Raw genomic sequence first — 10,480 nt, 5'->3', positions numbered from 1 at the left:
AACACCCCTAGTCAACTGTGATCAATTTTACTTCTCAGGAGGAAAAATCCTTCCTGTCACCACAAATCAGCAGGATTAGTTGCCTGTATGAATAAAAAGTAATTATAACTTTGGATATTGTTCATTGTAAGAAAATCTTCTTCAGTGCTGTTCAGCAAAACTCACTCAGCAATGCAAAAACACATAATCAAAAAATCCTTTCCTGAATATTGTTCATAAAATATATTAAGAAGACAAAATGTACCATTAAAAAAAGAACACCCCTTAAATCCTGAACCCTTCAGTGTATCATTCACATTGATAATTGATATCTTACACCTAGAGATGTATGGTAGGGTTTCTTTAAAAAGATTCAGATATACACAGTTCATAACATGTTACCTTGTTTAAAGTGACACTAAACTCAGGAGTTAAATCTTACAAATGCATTCAAATCCCTTAACTATTAACATAAATGTAGTTTATTTGTGTATCACTCAAATCATCTCTGAATTGGTGCCGGCACTGTCCTTCCTTCTGGAGGGTAACTACTTTTGTTCCCCATGGTCTGTGTGTGTTTGTTGTAAAATAGCCACCACTCCGAGCTCACTCCCATGATGGACTACAATGTGAATACAAATTAGTAAACTAAACGTGAGATTGCAGTCCATTACAGGAGGGAGACTGGAGTGGTGGCTAGTTCTAGAACAACACAGGGACCATGGGGAACAAAAGTAGCCACCCTACAGAAGGAAGGACAGTGTCAGCACCAATTCAGAGATCATTTGATCTACAGCCGAGTGATACACAAATAAGATACATTTTTGTTAATAGTTAGGGTACTTCAATGCATTTTTTTGACTTAACTCCTGAGTTCAGTGTCACAGGAAAGGGTAGAACCATGGTCAGATATTATGTATGTGCTTCCATTGTTTTCTTTATTGGGGGATGTTCCCTCACTTCTGTCTTGGTAATACCACAGGAGTACCATTCCCTGATTGTAGTAGATCTAAGACAGTCTATTTTTAGTTGGTAGAGTTAAACCAAACAGTACTTTGTTTTCTTGACACACTGGTGTCCACCCAAATCTGGGATGATAGTTGTGTTCCTTGGAATCTCATCAAATATATTCTAAAACCACTATGAAAGTAGCGGAAGAGATTATGGAATCTAGCCGCTAGGCTGCAAATGAGGACTGTGCCCAGTAGCGGTGAATGGGTGGAACCGTTTACATTATTTACATATAACAAGCACAGAGGTTGTTAAGTCAGAAGAGATCCTATGGGTAATTCCAATGAGGGGAAAAGCACATTCCTAGCAAGCTCCTTTTAGCAAAACTATTGTGAGCAGAAAGTTATTTTCTATTCATTGGAATGTAATGGGCTTTATCTGAGCTTTATAAAGGTTTTATGTCCCAGACTCAAACCAGAGAAAATCAGAGAATAATAATGTTTACACAAGGATGTGTGCATCATTTCATTCATTGTCCTGCAGGCTATTTAAGAATAAAATGTTTGTATTTCAGGCAGGATGTTTTCTCTTAACCTTCCCCACTTTTTCCCTTTATCTACTTCAAAGGAAAAAGTAAAACCTCTTGCTGTAATTTTTAATAACAAAAGGTTGAAGTAGTGAGGTGTAACTAGCACTGTAATGGAACTGGCATTAGAGAAAATCAAAGAGCACATTTCCCCGGTTTTTGCTCCTGTCTGGACCTTGTTGAAGTATCATATGAAAGTGATAAAATGGATTAGAGACCTGCATGGTTCCCATTTACATAATAGAGCTTGACAGTGAACTCACAAACCCTCCAAGGCAAAGCATTCTCTATATTTCTTATACTCCTGTCTTCTCTGAGATCTTTTCTCCTAAAAAAAGACTTGGCAGCCAATGTTGTCACACAGGCTGGACTAATCTCCATTAAATGGTGGATTGTTATGGTGGTTTTTTACACAAACGAGATAACATTCTGTGCTGTCTTTTCAGCTCACAGGAAGGAAAGCTGGCCATACAATGAGTCAGTTTGGCTGGTTCATGATGAACAGGCATTGTTTGCAGTCTTCCACCTAATACCCTTTAATTGAAAAATCGAAGGAGCCAGGCAAAAAATTGTTAGCCAAAAAGTGCCTGCATCAAATCAGATACAGGCACTGTTCAGGTATTTTGACAGTCGGTGGGGCCATGCATTTGTTTATTTCCATTACATGGGGGGATTTGGAGATTGGTGTTTCACAGAAGAAAGATGAGATTGTCATTTCTTTCAGCTCAGCTCACAAGGACATAGCATTTTGGCAAAATCAACAGTTATTTTCTGTACTTGCTGAAAATGTTCTTACTCCTAAAGTGGCACTAAAGCCTACATTATTCCCCTAATGCTGGTGTAAAGACTTACCTTATGGAATGCCTCTTGATGTATGCATCTTCTTCCTTCCATCCATTTGAAGTCATCCCTTCAGTGCTGGTGCCGCTGCCCGATTCTTCGCTGCCTCCTTCTTCTTACAGGGTCCCATGGAGACCCCCCTGTGCGTACACCGACTCACATTGTAAACCTGTCTGCCCCCCTCCTGTGATCCCAAATGCACATGCACTTCTGGCCTCATAACACACAATGCCTTACCCAGGCATTCAGGAAAACTGCTCTCTTCAGCCTGGACTGAGTGGCAGAGAGAAGAGGAGTTTTTCTAATGGTTTGGTCACACTGTTGCATTTACATATATTTGGGCATGCTACATTGCCTGCTAGCAGTGAATTAAGATAAAAAGTACTGAGAGTTTAGTACCACTTTGAAAATAAAAAAATAACTAAATTCTGCCAACATCTAAGGACCAGTAAGTTTCTATATGTTACATTTTTGTTCTTAGATATAGATATCCCTTAAAGGTCCAATGGGCTTTAAATGGCTCCTCAGGGTAAGAGAAGCTCATTTTCATTTCATCTATCATGAATTTGTTCTTTTTACAAAACATGGCCCTTCATTAGCCTTAATATAGACAGTGAAAAATGGAACAAAAAATGTTAAATGACAGTAAGTAGTTCAGTGAGTGACACTGAAAATGTTATAGCAAAATGTTTTGTACCAAAATTAACATACTTTTCCATGGTGACAAACTGATGAATCAGAATCTTTGGGGAAGACCTTAATTCCAAGATCTTAACTATGCCAGATCTTAACTAAGTCAAGGCATTTCTCTATTTCTTGTTGAATCAATTGCATTTGGAACTAGACCAAATATCATATGCACATATTTATTAAATCAAATCAACAAAGGTTTCAATGCTATTGTATAGCTACAATAAGTAAAATCTGTATAGCTCTACAATAACAATAAAAATAATCACATGGGAATTATTATGACACTGGCATACACAGGCATTAATGAAAATGTTTGGGCATTATTAGAATCTATAACAGAAAATGTAGGCGTTCATCAAACAAATTTACATATGTGTGCCAGAGAGTATGTATTTTCTACATTATAGCACATTACCAAATTAAAGAACTGATGTCACTATCTTTAAATATAAAATGACACATATCCTTTTATGTTGAAAAAAAAATAAAAAATTATTACAGTAAAAAGAAAACGCATTGGCCCACCTAGGCATTTTCTTTTCAACTCATGTGAAAACATGAGCTAAGGATGAGATCATATATGTTTATTGTCCATCAAACAGTTTTTTAAGCATTTTATAGATTCTAATCTAAAACATTGTACATTACATGATGTGCATTTATTGGGGATCTTGAGCCCTGTTTTTAAAAGATTTTATTATGGGAGGAGCGGTATATTAATATCACTGCGGGAAACATCTTAGTAAATCCCCTTTTTTTAGTAAATGAAATCTATTAAACCACGTATTGTTGGTGAGCCATGGAATGGTTTCCAGTTGTCAGGAAAATAGGGATTTGTTATGTTTTGCTTGCACGCAGCAACCACATTTGGTTCCATATTACGCATTACTTCAGTTATTTATGTACAACTTCAGTTTTTTTTTTTTTTGGCTCTCCTCTCTACAGATAGATTGTTTTGATGATGCTTGTGTATCATGACATTGGTCAGGAATATACTGTACCCTTGACATCATGGTGCATGTGCCTATAGCAATGATGCACTGGAATGCTCTTGGATCCATCTATCATAAGAGCAGAGGCGGCTCTAGACTTTGTGAGGCCTTAGGTGAAACTTAAACATGAGGCCCCGCTCATGCCCATAATGGAAAACTGATGGCTGTGCGGGGTCTTAGGAGGCTGTGCAGGGTCTTAGGAAGCTGTGCAGGGTTTCAGGAGGCTGGTGGTATTCTGCACTGCGCCACTGTCCTAAAATCATTAGTCTGGTTTGTTTCAGAAAAACTGTCACATGACACTAAAAAAGGTATCAATAATTGGTATCGGGGAGTACTGGAGGAAAAGTATTGGTACTCAGTCTTGAAAAAATGGTATCAGTGCATCCCTATTTCTGTCAATGCCCGTACTGAGGTACAGACATGTAGTAACATGGACAGAAGGCAGAATGAATGGACAACAAGTGCTATGATGTCACCACACTTGTATTCCTCTCAAACTACATGGCAGATGGGATTTGCTGACATGGCAGATGGGATTTGTAGTTCATTGGGGGGGGGGGGGGGGGGGGTTGCAATCTGATCATGTTTCATGTTACATGTTACATGTTACACCCTAAATATGGATGTAACATAAAACATGGTCAGAAAGATGAATTTAGCCCTAAGCCCTTGTTCACACCTGAACGTTTTGTTCTAGCCTTCGGAAACAAGCGACGGTCTCGCGTTTCCGATGGCTACTTGGCTGTATCCCAATGGAAATGCGCAACAAAACGGCCCAAAGTAGTACCTGTACCTTTTCAGGCGTGGGCCGTTTTGTAGCGCGTTAGGGACGGGCGGAAATACGCCAAGTGGGAACGAGACCATTGAATACAACGGGATTTATATTTTTGAGCGTTTTGTAGAGCGTTCGTCGAGCGTAGAACGCGCTACAAAATGTTCAGGTGTGAACGAGGGCTAAAGTGTGATCTGCTCCTAGCGAGGAAATGCATCCAGGTTTTGGGGAGAGCAATGTGGTCAGGGCCAGCGCTAGCGTAGGGCTGCATAGGCGCAAAAATGCACCTTTGCCTGTGTAGGCAAAAACCCTTGCACCGGCCCTGCTCAGACCTTACCTTTCTTCCCCATATCCAATCCCTATTCAAATCCTGCCATCTTCACCTTTGTAACATCTCCAAAATACGCCCCTTCCTCACCAATGAAACCACAAAGCTGCTCATCCACTCACTTGTTATTTCTCGTCTTAACTATTGTAACTCCCTCCTCATTGGTCTACCTCTACACAGACTATCCCCCCTGCAGTCTATCATGAATGCTGCTAGACTTCAGAAAAATGCCCACCATAGTGCTCAGCAGACTCCCAATGATATTCTCCACTAACAATCGTTTGCAGGCTACCATCATCAAAAGGCCACTGGGAAGTATTCCTCACAAAACATGCAAAACAAACAAACAGGCAGCGCCTTGTCCTCGTGTAATACAGTTTATTCATCAATGAACATACAAGCTGACATAAAATACAACTCACATGCTAATCACTGAATGAATGGTACAAGGCAGACCCCACACAATAGCTCTGAGGAAGGGGGTATATTACCCGAAACACGTCAGCTAGCAAGGCAGCTTTGTGTGTGGTCTGCCTTGTACCACTCATTCAGTGATTACCATGTGAGTAGTATTTTGTATTTTATGTCAGCTTGTATGTTCATTGATTAATAAACTGTATTACACGAGGACAAGGCGCTGCTGCTAGACTTATCCACCTAACCAACCGCTCAGTACCTGCAACACCCCCCTCTGCCGATCCCTCCACTGGTTTCCAATCGCCCAAAGGATAAAATTCAAAATATTAACCACCACTTACAAAGCCATTCACAACTCTGCCCCAGGATACATCTCCAACCTTGTTTCAAAGTATCACCCTAACCGTCCCCTCCGCTCCTCCCAAGGCCTCCTGCTCTCTAGATTCCTCGTCAACTCCTCCCATGCTCGCCTCCAGGACTTCTCTAGCGTCTCTTCCATTCTTTGGAGCTCCTTACCCCAACCTGTCCATCTATCTCAAACTCTGACTGCCTTTCAGCGATCACTAAAGACTCCTCTCTATAGGGAAGCCTATTACTGTATACTTCAAACTAACCACTGAACTCTTTCTCAAACAATTAATCCCCACACAGCTACCTTCTCATGTATCACTTGCCCCTCCCTCTTAGATTGTAAGCCCTCACGGGCAGGGCCCTCCTTGATGTGTTGTCTTGAATTGTATTGTAATTATGCCTTCCCTATATTGTAAAGCGCTGTGCAAACTGTTATATAAATCCTGTATAATAATAATAATAATATTAGCAGCATAAGGTCAACTATTATTTAACAAAACAAAACAAAAAGTATTTTATCATGTTAGACATACAAGGTCCTGAGTCTTTCCTGCAGAGGAGGGCTGTCTGGCTGATCTGGATGCTTCCTGTTTGCTGTCCAGTAGTAGGGTCTTCTTAGGATCCAGAAGACTGTAGAGGCATGATGACATCATGAAGAAGAGATCAGTCAGTGTGGGCACAGACTGCAGCTCGGGATCACTGGTCACCACACCTGGAAATGGCTCCAGCATGGAACATGGATGGCAGACTTTAAGTGGGTACTAAAATGCTAAAAAATATTCAGAACAAAGTCTTGTGAGTGGGTGGAAGGAAGGTTGAAGGAAGAAGATGATGTCTGCATTAAAATGCAAACTTTCAGATCAAAGTAGGCATCTGTCTTCCGGCATAATAATCTATAAAAGCTGACCTGGCAGAGAACAAAATATATACAGATTCTGAACACAGGCATTGCATATACATAACATGTAAATCAGATAAAAATGAAATGCAGATAACAAATACACAAGAATCAGAGGGGCGTTCATCAGCATATGAAACTTTAGAAAGCTTGGCCTTGGGTAAAAACAAAGCAGTTTATTTATTTTCATAAGGGGTCATACATTGTGTCCCTATGTTTAACCTTTGTAGCATGTACTGAATATTTTTATAAGCTCGTATTTCCAGATTTTCCTTTTTCTCTGTAAAGACACTTAATTTCAGTATAAGCACATTCATGTGTTCTTTGATATGGTCAGGATTCCAGTGGTGCTGCCCCACTGGTGTGTCACAGTGTATTTCATGTAAGTCCTGTATGCTGCTTCACTTTTATTTCCCCAATGTAGATCCTTCTGCAGGTGCATTTGGGGTACAATGTTATATAAATGACATCTGATGATGCACAGGGGAATTCAACCAGGATGCAATATTGCTTCTGTGGGTTTGGTGTTCATCGTGTTTCATAAACTGGGATGTTGTCTGTAGGAATGCAGAAGTAAATCTGGAAGATTGATTTCCCACATCGAAGCCATCAATAATAAACATAACTGCTACAGTAAATGACAGTAAACAGGTCCAAGTAATTATAAAGGAACCAAACAGATATCATATAAAGTATGACAATAAGTAGCTAGAAAAAAAAAAAGAAAAAAAAAGAATAAATAAGGATAAAGAGTATACTGATAAGAATATGTCAAATATGCAAAGAGAGGCAATCTGAACAGGAATCAATGTGGGGTTTTTCCTCAATAGCTTTTTTGTCTTCACTCTTCCATGTGGCACATCTTTGTGAAGTGTCCAGGTTATAACTGGTAGTTTCTGCCATCTCAGCTGTGGATCTCTGCAGTTCTTAATCGAGTTACAACTGTTCACTCAGCTGCTTTTCAGACTTAAGGAAAAATGGGCTACTTCCAAGGTAAGCCTGCTCTGTTTTTACATTGCTATCTATATGTCCCACATTTAGAACTCACATAGTCTAGGTTTAGGGACCACATTTTGCAGAGGTGACTGGGTGGCTTTTCATGTATTTGCAAATGTATGCAGCAAAAACCTCAATATTGAAACAGTTGAACTAAATATTGTTGTGCCGACTAGTTTATTTATTTTATTTATTATTTATTTTATTTATTATAGGTATTGATATAGCCTCAACAATTTTACACAGCACTTTACATACACATCAGGTTCTGCCTTAAGAAGCTTACAATCTAAGGTCCCTATCTCACATGCAGTACATACAGGGCCGATTTAACCGATTTAAACAGACGCCAATTAACCGCCCAGAATGTCTTTGGAGTGTGGGAGAAAACAGAATTACTCAGAGGAAACCCACGCAAGCATAGGGAGAACATGCAAACTCCATGCAGACATTGTCCTGACCAGGATTCAAATCCACAGTTGGACAATATTCTGAGAAATGTTTGTATTGTTTGTTGTATTGCTCTGCCAATTTGCAATTCTCCTGTGCTGGTCAAAAACTGATCTAAGCAGTTGCTATACTTTGCTTCTCTATCTAATGATGGTTGTGCCGCATTCTTTCAAATTTGCTGTTCATGGATTGTTTTTTTTTATAACCAAACACTGACTGGTGTTTCTCCATACCCTTATACTAAACTTTTTTTTAGTTAACTCCTAAGTTTCACGTTGCTGTTTATATGTGTTCTCTATCATTTCTATGAGACCATGTGATACCTTCATTGTACAAAAATAGCCTCTATTTTGTAATGGGCTTTCTAAAGTCAATAACCTACACCACAACGTAGCGGTTTGACTTCAAGAAGGCAAATATTTCAAGAATTAAGACCTTCTAGTTTATTTGTGAAAAAGTTTGAAAAATGATTTTTTATCTACTTTTGAATTGAAATTGTAACACTAGTGAATATTGAAAGGTCCAAGGGGTGAATACTTATGCTATGGAAGTGAAAAAGTGCCACTATATGTAGCTGCTTTGAACAGGTCATTTTTGCTTTTAAACAGCTAAAAGATCTCAATCAAAGAGCTATGTACTGTTGATCAGATGTGAACTCAAGCTCGGCACATATTTCTCAGAACGAAAGTCACCAAGTACAGAAGCAGGGAGATGAGGATTCTGGAAAATCCGGTCTAGAAACTGAATACTGCTGCAATGGGTGAAGGAACCCCAGGCATTGATATCCGGCTGCAGACTAAAATAGTATGGATGCGTTTGTATAACAATAAATTACAAAATGGCTTTCTTAGCATTAGAGTCTGTTGTGACAGATTTTTAGAAAACTTAGGCTTTTCCTTTAAGGTATTCAAGCTGTAAATGAACTCAGAAAACATCTGCAAGTTGTTTTTATGGAATTCTTTTCATGGATTTAGTTTAGCCTTTTTTCTCTATTGCTGACCTAGAACAGTCTCACAGGGGAGGACACTCATCACATAGTCGGACTTATTTTGCATTCAGACAGTTTTTCACTGTAAATCCCCTACATATTGAAATTTTAGTCTAGCCTCTTCATTCAGGGTGGATTACTTCCAGAAAAAGAAAAAAAGTTCTACTTGTCTTGACTCTAGTAAAGTTAACACTAAACTGTGCCAAGAGACCCAGAGGTCACTGTCCACACTCTTAGCAGTCCTGTAGTCTGGTTTGGAAGCCCTGAGCTCTTGGCCACTCTAATATTACAATTACTATTTTCATCTAGGAAGTTAGTGTTTCACTTGTTCCTTCCCGCACACCTTGCTATTGGCCAGTAAATATGCTAGGTGTCCCCAATAACCGGTAGATATATTAGTTGGGAGGAAGCAAGTCAAACTGTCAACTTCCTAGCTGAATTAAAGTACAAATACTCGTGAAAATGCCCAGTATCGGCCCGATAACCGATACTAGTCTTTCTTTGAATGGCTGCGTTAACATTTAGTTGCTCCTCTGTAATGTTTTATTACATTACTGATTAATTTTGAAGAAATTGGTTTGAAAGGATACCAACCCAGGTATAATTACCAGCACACCATATTGTTTGAAAAGAGCACATTCATTCTTACATGAGAGATGATGCTTCGGATCCTCACAGGACTCCTATATCAGGCATTAGTGACAGTCACTGTTGCTTGATGATGGGGTTCTGTCAGGCTTGTCACTTTAGCCTGATGAAGAAGTCCTGTGAGGCTTGTCACTGTTGCCTGATAAGGGAGTCCTGTGAGGCTTGTCACTGTTGCCTGATGACAGAGTCCTGTGAGACTAATCACTGGTGCCTGGTGAATGAGTCCTGTGAGGTTTGTCACTGTTGCCTGATAACAGAGTCCTGTGAGGCTTCAAAATGTCTCTTTTGTGATAATTAAATGTGCTATTTTTGAACAACATGGTGTGCTGGTAATTATTCTTAGACTGTGGTGGTACCACCAACTGTTTTATACCCAACACCCTCTATTAGGTCTGGAACCTGTTTTGGAGTGCACCTGGATATGCATTGTCTATCAACCCAGATATTATACAATACATTATTCCCGAATATATTCTTAAACAATTGTGTTGTAGAGGATAGAGTTTATGCTCAATTTCACTCTCTACACAATGACTTCTGATGAATAACACTTGGGCCACACATAGGTTTCTAGGATAAATGGAAAAAGAT

The sequence above is a fragment of the Nanorana parkeri genome, unplaced genomic scaffold (assembly GCF_000935625.1).
Source record: "Nanorana parkeri isolate BGI_ZX_2015 unplaced genomic scaffold, ASM93562v1 scaffold800, whole genome shotgun sequence".
NCBI lineage: Eukaryota > Metazoa > Chordata > Amphibia > Anura > Dicroglossidae > Nanorana > Nanorana parkeri.
This window is presented reverse-complemented; position numbering follows the sequence as displayed.